Here is a 17033-nt window from a genome sequence, read left to right as displayed (position 1 = left end):
GGCTCTGACCTTAGCTGTTTATCATGGACGTCCAGAGTTTAGCTTCCAGCTTGAATAATCTTGCTGCTAAGGTTCAAAATATACAAGATTTTGTTGTACATGCTCCTATGTCTGAACCTAGAATTCCTATTCCAGAGTTCTTTGCTGGAGATAGATCTAGTTTTCTGAATTTTAGGAACAATTGCAAGCTGTTCCTTTCTTTGAAATCTCGCTCTTCTGGAGACCCTGCTCAGCAGGTTAAGATTATTATATCTTTCCTGCGGGGTGACCCTCAGAATTGGGCATTTGCATTGGCACCAGGGGATCCTGCGTTGCTTAATGTGGATGCGTTTTTTCTGGCATTGGGTTTGCTCTATGAGGAACCTAACCAGGAGATTCAGGCTGAAAAAGCTTTATTAGCTCTCTCTCAGGGGCAAGATGAAGCAGAAATATATTGTCAAATATTTCGGAAATGGTCAGTGCTTACTCAGTGGAATGAGTGCGCCCTGGCTGCAAAGTTCAGAGATGGCCTTTCTGAGGCCATTAAAGATGTTATGGTGGGGTTCACTGCGCCTACGGGTCTGAATGAGTCTATGACTATGGCTATTCAGATTGATCGGCGTTTACGGGAGCGCAAACCTGTGCACCATTTGGCGGTGTCTTCTGAACAGGCACTTGAGACAATGCAATGTGATAGAGTTCAGTCTAGAAGTGAACGGCAAAACTATAGGCGGAAAAATGGGTTGTGCTTTTATTGTGGTGATTCAGCTCATGTTATATCAGCATGCTCTAAACGCACAAAAAAGGTTGATAAGTCTGTTGCCATTAGTACGTTACAGTCTAAATTCATTCTGTCTGTGACTCTGATTTGCTCATTATCATCCATTTCCGTCGATGCCTATGTAGATTCAGGCGCTGCCCTGAGTCTTATGGATTGGTCATTTGCTAAGCGATGTGGGTTTAGTCTTGAGCCTCTGGAAGTCCCTATTCCTTTGAAGGGAATTGACTCTACACCTTTGGCTATGAATAAACCTCAGTACTGGACACAAGTGACCATGCGTATGACTCCCGTTCATCAGGAGGTGATTCGCTTCCTGGTATTGTATAATTTACATGATGTTCTAGTACTTGGTCTGCCATGGTTACAAACTCATAATCCAGTCCTTGACTGGAAAACAATGTCTGTGTTAAGCTGGGGATGTCAGGGGGTTCATGATGATGCACCTCCGATTTCTATCGCTTCATCTACTCCTTCTGAGGTTCCTGTATTTTTGTCTGATTATCGGGATGTTTTTGAGGAGCCTAAGCTCAGTTCGCTTCCTCCTCACAGGAATTGCGATTGTGCTATAGATTTAATTCCTGGTAGTAAATTTCCTAAAGGTCGTTTGTTCAATCTGTCAGTGCCAGAGCATACTGCTATGCGGGATTATGTTAAGGAGTCTTTGGAAAAGGGACATATCCGTCCATCTTCGTCCCCTTTGGGAGCAGGTTTTTTTTTTCGTGGCCAAAAAAGACGGGTCCTTGAGGCCTTGTATAGATTATCGTCTTTTGAATAAGATTACCGTAAAATATCAGTATCCTTTGCCTTTGTTGACTGATTTGTTTGCTCGCATTAAGGGGGCTAAATGGTTCACTAAGATTGATCTTCGGGGTGCGTATAATCTTATACGAATAAAGCAAGGTGATGAGTGGAAAACCGCATTTAATACGCCTGAGGGCCATTTTGAGTATTTGGTAATGCCTTTCGGACTTTCTAATGCTCCTTCAGTCTTCCAGTCCTTTATGCACGATATTTTCCGTGAATATCTGGATAAATTTATGATTGTGTATTTGGATGATATTGTGGTTTTTTCTGATGACTGGGAGTCTCATGTTCAGCAGGTCAGGAAGGTGTTTCAGGTCCTGCGGGCTAATTCCTTGTTTGTAAAGGGCTCAAAGTGTCTCTTTGGAGTCCAGAAGATTTCTTTCTTGGGGTATATTTTTTCCCCTTCTACTATTGAGATGGATCCCGTCAAGGTTCGGGCTATTTGTGACTGGACGCAGCCTGCATCTCTTAACAGTCTGCAGAAGTTCTTGGGCTTTGCTAATTTCTATCGTCGTTTTATAACTAATTTTTCTAGTGTTGTTAAGCCTTTGACGGATTTGACTAAGAAGGGTGCTGATGTTGCTGATTGGTCTCCTGCGGCTGTGGAGGCCTTTCGGGAACTTAAACGCCGGTTTTCTTCTGCTCCTGTGTTGCGTCAGCCTGATGTTTCGCTTCCTTTCCAGGTTGAGGTTGATGCTTCCGAGATTGGAGCGGGGGCGGTTTTGTCGCAGAGAGGCTCCGATTGCTCGGTGATGAAGCCATGTGCGTTCTTTTCTAGGAAGTTTTCGCCCGCTGAGCGGAATTATGATGTGGGTAATCGGGAACTTTTGGCCATGAAGTGGGCATTTGAGGAGTGACGTCATTGGCTGGAGGGTGCTAGACATCGTGTGGTGGTCTTGACTGATCACAAAAATCTGATTTACCTTGAGTCTGCCAGGCGTCTGAATCCTAGACAGGCTCGTTGGTCACTGTTTTTCTCTCGTTTCAATTTTGTGGTTTCATACCTGCCAGGTTCAAAGAATGTGAAGGCGGATGCTCTTTCTAGGAGTTTTGTGCCTGACTCCCCTGGAAATTCTGAGCCCACTGGTATCCTTAGGGATGGGGTGATTTTGTCGGCCGTCTTCCCAGACTTGCGACGTGCTTTGCAGGAGTTTCAGGCGGGTAAACCTGATCGTTGTCCGCCTGAGAGACTGTTTGTTCCGGATAGTTGGACCAGTAGAGTCATCTCCGAGGTCCATTCTTCTGCGTTGGCAGGTCATCCTGGAATATTTGGTACTAGAGACTTGGTGGCCAGTTCTTTTTGGTGGCCTTCCTTGTCGAGGGATGTGCGTTCTTTTGTGCAGTCTTGTGAGGTTTGTGCTCGGGCTAAGCCTTGCTGTTCTCGAGCCAGTGGATTGTTGTCAACTTTGCCTATCCCGAAGAGGCCTTGGACGCACATTTCCATGGACTTTATTTCGGATCTCCCTGTCTCTCAAAAAATGTCCGTCATCTGGGTTGTGTGTGACCGCTTTTCTAAAATGGTTCATCTTGTACCCTTGCCTAAGTTGCCTTCCTCCTCTGAGTTGGTCCCTCTGTTTTTCCAGAACGTGGTTCGTTTGCATGGGATTCCGGAGAACATCGTTTCTGACAAGGGATCCCAGTTTGTGTCTAGATTTTGGTGGACGTTCTGTGCTAAGATGGGCATTGATTTGTCCTTTTCGTCTGCATTCCACCCTCAGACGAATGGCCAGACGGAGCGAACTAATCAGACCTTGGAAACTTATTTGAGGTGTTTTGTTTCTGCTGATCAGGATGACTGTGTTACCTTTTTGCCGCTGGCCGAGTTTGCCCTTAATAATCGGGCTAGTTCTGCTACCTTGGTTTCTCCTTTCTTTTGTAATTCGGGGTTTCATCCTCGTTTTTCCTCTGGTCAGGTGGAGCCTTCTGATTGTCCTGGAGTGGACATGGTGGTGGATAGGTTGCATCAGATTTGGAGTCATGTGGTGGACAATTTGAAGTTGTCCCAGGAGAGGGCTCAGCAGTTTGCTAATCGCCGTCGCCGCGTGGGTCCTCGACTTCGTGTTGGGGACTTGGTGTGGTTGTCTTCTCGTTTTGTTCCTATGAAGGTCTCTTCTCCTAAGTTCAAGCCTCGGTTCATCGGTCCTTATAGGATCTTGTTAATTCTTAACCCTGTGTCGTTTCGTTTGGATCTCCCGGCATCGTTTGCTATTCATAATGTGTTCCATCGGTCGTTGTTGCGGAGGTATGAGGTACCTGTTGTTCTTTCGCTTGAGCCTCCTGCTCCAGTGCTGGTGGAGGGAGAATTGGAGTATGTTGTGGAGAAGATCTTGGATTCTCGTGTTTCCAGACGGAAACTCTAATATTTGGTCAAGTGGAAGGGTTATGGTCAGGAGGATAATTCTTGGGTGGTTGCCTCTGATGTTCATGCTGATGATTTGGTCCGCGCTTTTCATAGGGCTCATCCTGGTCGCCCTGGTGGTTCTCGTGAGGGTTCGGTGACCCCTCCTCAAGGGGGGGGTACTGTTGTGAGTTCTGTTTTTGGGTTCCCTCTGGTGGTTACTGATGGTACTGGGTGATTTGTGTTCTGCTGTCTCTGGTGTCTACCTGTTCTATTAGCATTTGGGAGTTTCCTATTTAACCGGGCTTTCTTGTCATTTCCCCGCCGGCTATCAAGGTTATCAGAGTGTTTTGTTTCCTCAGCTTCTGGCTTCAGTAATCTTCAGGACAAGCTAAGTTTTTGATTTTCTTGTTCCACGTTTTGCTTTATTTTTGTCTTGTCCAGCTTGCATATAATTGTTTCTTTGCTGCTGGTTGCTCTAGTGGGCTGTAATTGCTCCTCATGTTCCATGAGTTGGAACATGAGTTCAAGTAATTACAGGATGGTTTTTTGAAGGGTTTTTTGCTGACCGCGCAGTTTACTTTTATATCCTCTGCTATCTCGTTTCAGCGGGCCTCATTTTGCTGAATCTGTTTTCATACTGTGTATGTGCCTTCCTCTCATTTCACCGTCATTATATGTGGGGGGCTGCTATTTCTGTGGGGTATTTCTCTGGAGGCAAGAGAGGTCTGTGTTTCTTTTAATAGGGGAAGTTAGATCTTCGGCTGGTGCGAGACGTCTAGGACCAACGTAGGCACGTTCCCCGGCTATTGTTATTTGTGTGTTCAGGTTTAGGGTCGCGGTCAGCTCAGGTTCCATCACCCTAGAGCTCGTTGGTGCTTGTCCTTTTGTGATTCCCTGCCATTGGAATCATGACAGAGGGGACACATTTTCTAAGTGTTAACTTCAGCATGTGCAAGGAGAATAACTAAAAGAGCCACCTTATCCAAATGCAGCATTGGTGCTGCACAAGGTGGCTCTTCTAGTTACAAATGCTTGGGTGGGGGGACAGATACACTTTAATTTCTGTTGTTGTGTCAGCGTGGAGGTCACAGGGCACATTGCCGGATACACAGCAGGGGAGCAGCTGACGTTACTGAACCCAAATAACATGGCAGGAAGTGTTGACTGTGCAAACGGCACTTCTGGGCAGCAACTGGCGGTGTTGCAGCCCAGGGTCAATGCAAAAAGCAGAGTGTAGGCCAAGGCCTAATTGGAGCTAGTATAATATCTGATGAAGTCTTAGTGTGGAGGGAGCAGGAGAACTTGCCGCACACACAGCAGGGGAACAGCTGGTGTTACTGAACCCACTAACAAAGAGCGACTGTTTTCTGTGCAGACAGCACTTCCGAGCAGCAACTGGCGGTGATGGAGCCCAGGGACAGCAGGAGGAGCAGACTTGAGTTCTTGCCGCACACACAGCAGGGGAGCAGCTGGCGTTACTGAACCTCAATAACAGAGGAGCAAATGTTGACTGTGCGGACAGCACTTCAGGGCAGGTAACTGGCGGTGTTGGAGCCCAGGGACAGCAGGAGGAGCAGAGTGTAGGCCGAAGCCTGAACTCAAAGCAGTTTAATATCTGTTATGTCAGCGTGGCCATCGTAGGACACATTGCCAGATACACAGCTGTGGATAAGCTGACGTTACTGAAACCCAATAGCACGTCAGCAAGTGTTGACTGTGCAAACGGCACATCCGAGCAGCAACTGGTGGTGTTGGAGCCCAGGAAATGCAGGAGAAGCAGAGTGTAGGCTGAGGCCTAATTGGAGCAAGTTGAAAAGGAACCTTTAACCCCCCAGGCATTTGTAACTGAAAGAGCCACCTTGTGCAGCACTAATGCTGCACAAGGAAAAAGTGGCTCTTAATTATGCACCTTGCAAACGCAGAACTAAACATTTATAAAATGTGTCCCCTGATACCGTGAAACCTTCCCGGAGGTGGAACTTTCCTTCGTAATGACATGCAGCACAGCCATCATTCCTACCCCCTTGGCGCTGGGTGCCGCCTCCTCAGCGTTGTTAGATGCTGTCCTGTAGCCTGCGCTGTTATGTTAAACCTTTGCCATGCGCAGTTAGTGCTGCCCGTCTTCTGACATCATTTGGTGTCAAGCTGAGTGCGCCTGTGTGGCTGAGCTGCCTGAGATCCCTCCTCGCAGTGTCTTCTGATTTAATCACACTGCAGACCTGGGATGCATGGGCATGCGCTGTGCATGTCTTCGCCTCTCAGTCATCTCCTTCCGGCTTCTTCAGACTGTGCGACATCACGGCCGTGGCATGCGATTAGGGATCAGTTGACGGCGCACAGTCTGAACAAGGCAGAGGGAGATGAGTGAGAGCCTGAGGTGAAGACATGCACTGCGCATGCCCATGAATCCCAGCCCCGCAGTGTGAATAAATCAGAAGACACAGCAAGGCGGGATCTCGGGCAGCGCAGCCACACAGGCGCAGTCATCCAGACACCAAATGATGTCAGAAGACAAGGTTTAACATAACAGCGCAGGCTCCAGGACGGATTCAAACAACATTGAAGAGGCAGCGCCCGGCGCCAAGGGTGTAGGAATGATGGCTGTGTTGTGTCTCATTACGAAAGAAAGTCCCACCTCCGGGACAGTTTCATGGTATAAGGGGACACATTTTATAAGTGTTAAGTTCAGCGTGTGCAAGGAGCATAACTAAAAGAGCCACATTTTCCTTGTGCAGCATTACTTCTGCACAAGGTGGCTCTTTCAGATACAAACGCCTGGGGGGAGGGGACAGGTTCCCTTTCATTTCTATTGTAGTGTCAGCGTGGCGGTCGCAGGACACATCGCTGTTATGAACTGGTGATTCAGAAACACAATGGACCTGGTGGTTAAGAGCACACAAAGTGACCTGATAGTAACTAACAACATAGGACGAGCTCTGAGACGTGGGAACTCTGCTGACCGCAATCCCTAATCCTATCACACCACACTAGAGGTAGCTGTGGAGCGCTCCTGACCAGACCTAGGCGCCTCGGGCACAGCCTGAGAAACTAGCTAGCCCTGAAGATAGAAAAATAAGCCTACCTTGCCTCATAGAAATTCCCCAAAGGAAAAGGCAGCCCCCCACATATAATGACTGTGAGTAAAGATGAAAATACAAACACAGAGATGAAATAGGTATTAGCAAACTGAGGCCCGACTTACTGAATAGACCGAGGATAGTAAAGATAGCTTTGCGGTCAGCACAAAAACCTACAAACAACCACGCAGAGGGCACAAAAAGACCCTCCGTAACGACTAACGGCACGGAGGTGCTTCCTCTGCGTCCCAACAAGCAAGAAAAATCAATATAGCAAGCTGGACAGAAAAAATAGCAACAAAAGTAACACAAGCAGAACTTAGCTTATGCAGAGCAGACAGGCCACAAGACGATCCAGGAGAGAGCAAGACCAATACTGGAACATTGACTGGAGGCAAGGAACAAAGAACTAGGTGGAGTTAAATAGAGCAGCACCTAACGACCTAACCTCGTCACCTGAGGAAGGAAACTCAGAAGCCGCAGCCCCACTCACATCCACCAGATGAAGCTCATGGACAGAACCAGCCGAAGTACCACTCATGACCACAGGAGGGAGCTTGTCCACAGAATTCACAACAGTACCCCCCTTGAGGAGGGGTCACCGAACCCTCACCAGAGCCCCCAGGCCGACCAGGATGAGCCAGATGAAAGGCACGAACCAGATCGGCAGCATGAACATCAGAGGCAAAGACCCAGGAATTATCTTCCTGACCATAACCCTTCCACTTAACCAGGTACTGGAGTTTCCGTCTCGAAATACGAGAATCCAAAATCTTCTCCACTATATACTCCAACTCCCCATCAACCAAAACCGGGGCAGGAGGATCAACGGATGGAACCACAGGTGCCACGTATCTCCGCAACAATGACCTATGGAATACATTATGGATGGAAAAAGAAGCTGGAAGGGTCAAACGAAAAGACACAGGATTAAGAACCTCAGAAATCCTATACGGACCAATGAAACGAGGCTTAAACTTAGGAGAGGAAACTTTCATAGGAATATAACGAGACGACAACCAAACCAAATCCCCAACACGAAGTCGGGGACCCACACAGCGCCTGCGGTTAGCGAAACGTTGAGCCTTCTCCTGGGACAATGTCAAATTGTCCACTACATGAGTCCAAATCTGCTGCAACCTATCCACCACAGTATCCACACCAGGACGGTCCGAAGACTCAACCTGCCCTGAAGAGAAACGAGGATGGAAACCAGAATTGCAGAAAAACGGCGAAACCAAAGTAGCCGAGCTGGCCCGATTATTAAGGGCGAACTCAGCCAAAGGCAAAAAGGACACCCAATCATCCGAGAAGACCAAAATATCATCCAAGTATACAATCAGGAATTTATCCAGGTACTCTCGGAAGATGTCATGCATAAAGGACTGAAATACTGATGGAGCATTGGAAAGCCCAAATGGCATAACCAGGTACTCAAAATGGCCCTCGGGCGTATTAAATGCTGTTTTCCATTCATCGCCCTGTTTAATACGCACAAGATTATACGCACCACGAAGATCTATCTTGGTGAACTAACTAGCCCCCTTAATCCGAGCAAACAAATCAGACAGCAGCGGCAAGGGGTACTGAAATTTGACTGTGATTTTATTTAGAAGGCGGTAATCAATACAAGGTCTCAGCGAACCATCCTTCTTGGCCACAAAAAGAACCCTGCTCCCAATGGTGACGACGACGGGCGAATATGACCCTTCTCCAAGGATTCCTTTACGTAACTCCGCATAGCGGCGTGCTCAGGCACAGACAAATTAAACAGTCGACCTTTAGGAAACTTACTACCAGGAATCAAATTGATAGCACAATCGCAATCCCTATGCGGAGGTAGGGCACTGGACTTGGGCTCATCAAATACATCCCGGTAATCCGACAAGAACTCTGGGACCTCAGAAGGGGGGGATGACGAAACAGACAGAAATGGAACATCACCATGCACCCCCTGACAACCCCAGCTGGACACAGACATAGATTTCCAATCCAATACTGGGTTATGGACTTGTAGCCATGGCAACCCCAACACGACCACATCATGCAGATTATGCAACACCAAAAAGCGAATATCCTCCTAGTGCGCAGGAGCCATGCACATGGTCAGTTGGGTCCAGTACTGAGGCTTATTCTTGGCCAAAGGCGTAGCATCAATTCCTCTCAGTGGAATAGGATACTGCAAGGGCTCCAAGAAAAACCCACAGCGCCTAGCAAACTCCAAGTCCATCAAATTCAGGGCAGCGCCTGAATCCACAAATGCCATGACAGAATAGGACGACAAAGAGCAGATCAAAGTAACGGACAAAAGAAATTTCGACTGTACCGTACCAATGGTGGCAGACCTAGCGAACCGCTTAGTGCGCTTAGGACAATCGGAAATAGCATGAGTGGAATCACCACAGTAAAAACACAGCCCATTCCGACGTCTGTTTTCTTGCCGTTCAGCTCTGGTCAAAGTCCTATCACATTGCATAGACTCAGGTTTATATTCAGATAATACCGCCAAATGGTGCACAGTTTTACGCTCACGTAAGCGTCGATCGATCTGAATGGCCAAAGACATAGACTCATTCAGACCAGCAGGCATAGGAAATCCCACCATAACATCTTTAAGGGCTTCAGAGAGACCCTTTCTGAAAATTGCTGCCAGCGCACATTCATTCCATTGAGTGAGCACAGACCACTTCCTAAACTTCTGACAATATATCTCTACCTCATCCTGACCCTGACACAGAGCCAGCAAATTTTTCTCTGCCTGATCCACTGAATTAGATTCATCATAAAGCAATCCGAGCGCCAGAAAAAACGCATCAATATTACATAATGCAGGATCTCCTGGCGCAAGGGAAAATGCCCAGTCTTGCGGGTCGCCACGTAATAAAGAAATAATGATCTTAACTTGTTGAACTGGGTCACCAGAGGAGCGGGGTTTCAAAGCCAGAAATAGTTTACAATTATTTTTAAAACTCAGAAACTTAGCTCTATCTCCAGAAAACAAATCAGGAATAGGAATTCTAGGTTCTAACATAGAATTCTGAACCACAAAGTCTTGAATATTTTGTACTCTTGCAGTGAGATGATCCACAAAAGAAGACAGACCTTTAATGTCCATCACTACACCTGTGTCCTGAACCACCCAAATGTCTAGGGGAAAAGAAAGGCAAAACACAGTGCAGAGCAAAAAAAATGGTCTCAGAACTTCTCTTTTCCCTCTATTGAGAAGCATTAGTACTTAGGGCCTCCAGTACTGTTATGAACTGGTGATTCAGAAACACAATGGACCTGGTAGTTAAGAGCACACAAAGTGACCTGATAGTAACTAACAACATAGGACGAGCTCTGAGACGTGGAACTCTGCTGACCGCAATCCCTAATCCTATCACACCACACTAGAGGTAGCCGTGGAGCGCTCCTGACCAGACCTAGGCGCCTCGGGCACAGCCTGAGAAACTAGCTAGCCCTGAAGATAGAAAAATAAGCCTACCTTGCCTCAGTGAAATTCCCCAAAGGAAAAGGCAGCCCCCCACATATAATAACTGTGAGTAAAGATGAAAATACAAACACAGAGATGAAATAGGTATTAGCAAAGTGAGGCCTGACTTACTGAATAGACCGAGGATAGTAAAGATAGCTTTGCGGTCAGCACAAAAACCTACAAACAACCACGCAGAGGGCGCAAAAAGACCCTCCGTATCGACTAACGGCACGGAGGTGCTTCCTCTGCGTCCCAGAGCTTCCAGCAAGCAAGAAAAACCAATATAGCAAGCTGGACAGAAAAAATAGCAACAAAAGTAACACAAGCAGAACTTAGCTTATGCAGAGCAGACAGGCCACAAGACGATCCAGGAGAGAGCAAGAGCAATACTGGAACATTGACTGGAGGCAAGGAACAAAGAACTAGGTGGAGTTAAATAGAGCAGCACCTAACGACCTAACCTCGTCACCTGAGGAAGGAAACTCAGAAGCCGCAGCCCCACTCACATCCACCAGATGAAGCTCATGGACAGAACCAGCCGAAGTACCACTCATGACCACAGGAGGGAGCTTGTCCACAGAATTCACAACACATCGCCGGATACACACCTGGGGATCAGCTGACGTTACTGAAACCCAATAGCACGGTAGCAAGTGTTGACTGTGCAGACAGCACTTCCGAGCAGCAACTGGTGGTGCTGGAGCCCAGGGACAGCAGGAAGAGCAGAGTGTAGGCCAAAGCCTGCACTCGAGGCAGTTTAATATCTCTTGTTGTGTCAGCATGGTGGTCGCAGGACATATTGCCGGATACACAGCAGGGGAGCAGCTGACGTTACGGAACCCCACTAACACAGGATCGAGTGTTTTTCTCTGTGCAGACAGCACTTCCGAGCACAAACTGGCGGTGATGGAGCCCGCGGTCAATCAGGGTGTAGGCCGAGGCCTGCACTCGAGGCAGTTTAATATCCGTTGTAGTTTCAGCGTGGTGGTCGCAGGACACATTGCCGGATACACAGCAGGGGAGCAGCTGACGTTACGGAACCCCACTAACACAGGAGTAAGTGTTTTTCCCTGTGCAGACAGCACTTCCGAGCACCAACTGGCGGTTTTGGAGCCCGAGGTCAACCAGGGTGTATGGTGTAGGCCGAGGCCTGCACTCGAGGAAGTTTAATATCTGTTGTAGTTTCAGCATGGTGGTCGCAGGACACATTGCCGGATACACAGCAGGGGAGCAGCTGACGTTACTGAACCCCACTAACACAGGAGCGAGTGTTTTTCTCTGTGCAGACAGCACTCCCGAGCACCAACTGGCGGTGTTGGAGCCCAGGGTCAATCAGGATGCAGGCCAAGGCCTGCACTCAAGGCAGTTTAATATCTGTTGTAGTGTCAGCGTGGCGGTCGCAGGACACATTGCCGGATACACAGCAGGGGAGCAGCTGACGTTATTGAACCCCACTAACATGGTAGCAACTGGCGGTGATGAAGCCCAGGGAATCCAGGAGAAGCAGAGTGCAGGCCGAGGCCTAATTGCAGCAATTTGAAAGGGGACCTTTAAGTCCCCCAGGCATTTGTAACTGAAAGAGCCAACTTGTGCAGCAGTAATGCTGCACAAGAAAAGGTGGCTCTTTTAGTTCTGCTCCTTGCACACGCTGAACTAAACACTTATAAAATGTGTCCCCTCATACCGTGAAACCGTCCCGGAGGTGGGACTTTCCTTCGTAATGAGACGCAGCACAGCCGTCATTCCTACCCCCTTGGCGCCGAGCGCCGCCTCCTCAGTGTTGTTTGAATCTGTCCCATAGCTTGCGCTGTTATGTTAAACCTTGGGCATGCGCAGTTAGCGCTGCCCGTCTTCTGACATCATTTGGTGTCAGGCTGACTGCGCCTGTGCGGCCGCACTGTCTGTGATCACGCCCCGCAGAGTCTTCTGATTTATTCACATTGCGGGGCTGGGATTCATGGGTATGCACAGTGCATATCTTCACCTCTCACTCATCTCCTTCCGCCTTCTTCAGACTGTGCAGTGTCACGGCCACGGCATGTGATTAGGGATCAGCTGACGGCATTCAGTCTGAAGAAGGCGGAAGGAGATGAGTGACAGGCAAAGAAATGCACAGGGCATATCCATGAATCCCAGCCCACAGTATGAATAAATCAGAAGACACTGCTGGGCGGGATCTCGGGCAGCGCGACCACACAGGAGCAGTCAGCCCAACATCAAATGATTCAGAAGACGGGCAGCGCTAACTGCGCTTGCCCAAGGTTTAACATAACAGCGCAGGCTCCAGGACAGATTTAAACAATGATGAGGGGGCAGCGTTCCGCGCCAAGGGTTGAGGAATGATGGCTGTGCTGCGCCTCATTACGAAGGAAAGTCCCACCTCCAGGACAATTTCACGGTATGAGGGGACACATATTTTATAAGTGTTAAGTTCAGCGTGTGCAAGGAGCAAAACTAAAAGAGCCACCTTTTCGTGGTGCAGCATTTGTGCTGCACAAGGTGGCTCTTTCAGTTACAAATGCCTGGGGGGGAAAGGTTCCCTTTAATTTCTGTAGTAGTGTGAGTGTGGAGGAAGCAGGAGCAGTGGCCAGATACACAGCAGGGGATCAGCTGACGTTACTGAAACCCAATAACACTGGGTCATGTGTTGACTGTGCAGACGGCACTTCTGAGCAGCAACTGGCGGTGTTGGAGCCCAGTTATTACAGTTCAGGTGGTAGAAACATGAACGCAACAGGAGACCTGGATACTGTTGCCAACCAAGTATTTAATCTGGAAGAGGAGTGGCAAATTCCTGCGAGATTCAGGCCTTGTTCATTTTCAGAAAAGTAAGCCGGTCAACGTTATCGGAGGATAATCGCATGCAATGGTCTGTTAGTACACCACCTGCGGCACTAAAGACGTGTTTCGATAATACAATAGCAGCAGGGCAAGCCAGCACCTCCAATGCATACTGGCTAAGCTCTGGCCATGTATCCATCTTAGAGACCCAAAACTTGAAGGGGGAAGAGCTGTGTGGGAGTACACTGAGAGGGCAAGACATGTAATCTGTCACCATCTGACGGAAACTGTTGTGAATTCTGTTGTCGAACTCCCTCCTGTGGTCGTGAATGGTACTTCGGCGAGTTCTGTCTATGGGCTCCCTCTGGTGGCTATGAGTGAAGCTGCTGCTCCTGAGGTTCCTTACACAGGTGACGTGGTTTATCCTTAGGTTGGCTGCTCTATTTAACTCCTCTCAGATCGTTACTCCATGCCAGCTGTCAATGTTTTTGCATTAGTTCAGTTCGCTCCTGGATCTCTCTGGTGACCTGCCTTCTCCTGCAGAAGCTAAGTTCCTGATAGTCATTATTTGTTCACTGTTTTCTTGTCCGGCTGGTTATCATGATTGTTGTGAATTCTGTGGTCACAAGTGGTATTGCAGTCTCTGGGCGTCCTCCCTCAGGTGTTTTGGTGAGCTCGTTGGCTGCCTTGCTATTTAGCTCCACCTGAGTCTGTCTTCCTTGCTCCTTGTCAATGTTCCAGTGTTGGATCTGAGCTACTGCATCTTTCCTTGGACCTGCTGCTCAGCTAGATAAGTGCTTCTAGTTTGTTTTCTGTTTTTTCTGTCCAGCTTGTTATTATCTTTTGCTGGAAGCTCTGAGAAGCAAAGGGGTGCACCGCCGTGCTGTTAGTTCGGCACGGTGGGTCTTTTTTGCCCCTTTGCGTGGTTTTCGTTTTAGGGTTTTTTGTAGACTGCATAGTTCTCTTTGCTATCCTCGCTCTGTCTAGAATATCGGGCCTCACTTTGCTGAATCTATTTCATTCCTACGTTTGTCTTTTCATCTTGCTAACAGTCATTATATGTGGGGGCTGCCTATTCCTTTGGGGTATTTCTCTGAGGTAAGTCAGGCTTGTATTTCTATCTTCAGGCTAGTCAGCTCCTCAGGCAGTGCCGAGTTGCATAGGTAGTGATAGGCGCAATCCACTGCTGCTTCCAGTTGTGTGAGGACAGTTCAGGTACTGCAGTCTACAGAGATTCCACGTCTCAGAGCTCGTCCTATTGTTTTGGGTTTTGCCAGATCTCTGTATGTGCGCTGATTACTGCACGCTGTGTTGCCTGATTGCCAGCCATAACAGTACAAGGAGCCAATTCAATGATTTCCAATAGAGGGAAAAAAGAAATCCTGACATCATTTTTTTTTCTTAGCTCTGTCTTCAGTCTTTTTTTTCCCCTAGACATTAGAGTGCTTCAGGACACAGCTGTGGACATGGATATTCAGGCTCTGTGCTCCTCAATAGATAATCTCGTTGTAAATGTACAAAAGATTCAAGATACTATTGATCAGAAATCGATGCTAGAACCAAGAATTCCGATTCCTGATTTGTTTTTTGGTGACAGAACTAAGTTCCTGAGCTTCAGAAATAATTGTAAGCTATTTTTGGCCTTGAAACCTCATTCTTCTGGTAATCCTATTCAACAGGTTTTGATTATTATTTCTTTTTTGCGCGGCGACCCACAGGACTGGGCGTTTTCTCTTGCACCAGGAGATTCTGCATTGAGTAATATTGATGCTTTTTTCCAGGCGCTGGGATTGCTTTACGATGAGCCTAATTCAGTGGATCAAGCTGAGAAAAATCTGCTGGCTTTATGCCAGGGTCAGGATGATGTAGAACTATATTGTCAGAAATTTAGAAAATGGTCAGTACTCACTCTGTGGAATGAATCTGCACTAGCGGCTTTGTTCAGAAAGGGTCTCTCTGAAGCTCTTAAGGATATAATGGTGGGATTTCCTATGCCTGCTGGTTTGAATGAGTCTATGTCCTTGGCCATTCAGATCGGTCGTCGCTTGCGCGAGCGTAAATCTGTGCACCATCTGGCGGTATTGTCTGAGAGTAAGCCTGAGCCTATGCAGTGCAACAGGACTATGACTAAAGTAGAACGGCACGAACACAGACGTCTGAACAGACTGTGTTTCTATTGTGGTGATTCTACTCATGCTATTTCTAATTGTCCTAAACGCACTAGGCGGTTCGATAGCTCTGCCGTTATTGGTACTGTACAGTCCAAATTCCTTTTGTCCATTACCTTAATGTGCTCTTTGTCATCATATTCTGTCATGGCGTTTGTGGATTCAGGCGCTGCCCTGAATCTGATGGATTTGGATTATGCTAAACGTTGTGGATTTTTCTTGGAGCCTTTGCGGTGTCCTATTCCGTTGAGAGGAATTGATGCTACACCTCTGGCCAAGAATAAGCCTCAGTACTGGGCCCAGCTGACCATGTGCATGGCTCCTGCACATCAGGAAGTTATTCGCTTTTTGGTACTGCATAATTTGCATGATGTGGTCGTGTTGGGGTTGCCATGGCTACAAACCCATAATCCAGTATTGGATTGGAACTCTATGTCGGTAACCAGCTGGGGTTGTCAGGGAGTACATGGTGATGTTCCATTTTTGTCTATTTCGTCATCCATTCCTTCTGACATCCCAGAGTTCTTGTCGGACTTTCAGGATGTATTTGAAGAGTCCAAGTCTGATGCCCTTCCTCCGCATAGGAATTGTGATTGTGCTATCGATTTGATTCCTGGTAGTAAATTCCCTAAGGGTCGTTTATTTAATTTGTCCGTACCTGAACACACCGCTATGCGCAGTTATGTGAAGGAGTCCCTGGAGAAGGGACATATTCGCCCATCGTCGTCACCATTGGGAGCAGGGTTCTTTTTTGTAGCCAAGAAGGATGGTTCGCTAAGACCGTGTATTGATTACCGCCTTCTTAATAAGATCACTGTTAAGTTTCAGTATCCCTTGCCATTGATTTCTGACTTGTTTGCTCGGATTAAGGGGGCTAGTTGGTTTACTAAGATTGATCTTCGTGGTGCGTATAATCTGGTGAGAATCAGGCAGGGAGATGAATGGAAAACGGCATTTAATACGCCCGAGGGTCATTTTGAGTATCTGGTGATGCCGTTCGGACTTGCCAATGCTCCATCTGTTTTTCAGTCTTTTATGCATGACATTTTTCGTGAGTATCTGGATAAATTCTTGATTGTTTACTTGGATGACATTTTGATCTTCTCAGATGATTGGGAGTCTCATGTAAAGCAAGTCAGAATGGTTTTCCAGGTACTGCGTGCTAATTCCTTGTTTGTGAAGGGATCAAAGTGTCTCTTCGGTGTGCAGAAAGTTTCATTTTTGGGGTTCATCTTTTCCCCTTCTACTATCGAGATGGATCCGGTTAAGGTTCAGGCCATCCAGGATTGGACTCAGCCGACATCTCTAAAAAGTTTGCAGAAATTCCTGGGCTTTGCTAATTTTTATCGTCGCTTCATCTGTAATTTTTCTAGCATTGCCAGACCATTGACCGATTTGACCAAGAAGGGTGCTGATTTGGTTAATTGGTCTTCTGCTGCCGTGGAAGCTTTTCAGGAGTTGAAGCGTCGTTTTTGCTGTGCCCCTGTGTTGTGTCAGCCAGATGTTTCTCTTCCGTTCCAGGTCGAGGTTGATGCTTCTGAGATTGGTGCAGGGGCGGTTTTGTCACAGAGAGGTTCTGGTTGCTCAGTGTTCAAACCATGTGCTTTCTTTTCCAGGAAATTTT

The sequence above is a fragment of the Ranitomeya imitator genome, chromosome 3, assembly GCF_032444005.1.
Source record: "Ranitomeya imitator isolate aRanImi1 chromosome 3, aRanImi1.pri, whole genome shotgun sequence".
Classification (NCBI taxonomy): Eukaryota; Metazoa; Chordata; class Amphibia; order Anura; family Dendrobatidae; genus Ranitomeya; species Ranitomeya imitator.
Note: the sequence above shows the minus strand (reverse complement) of the source record.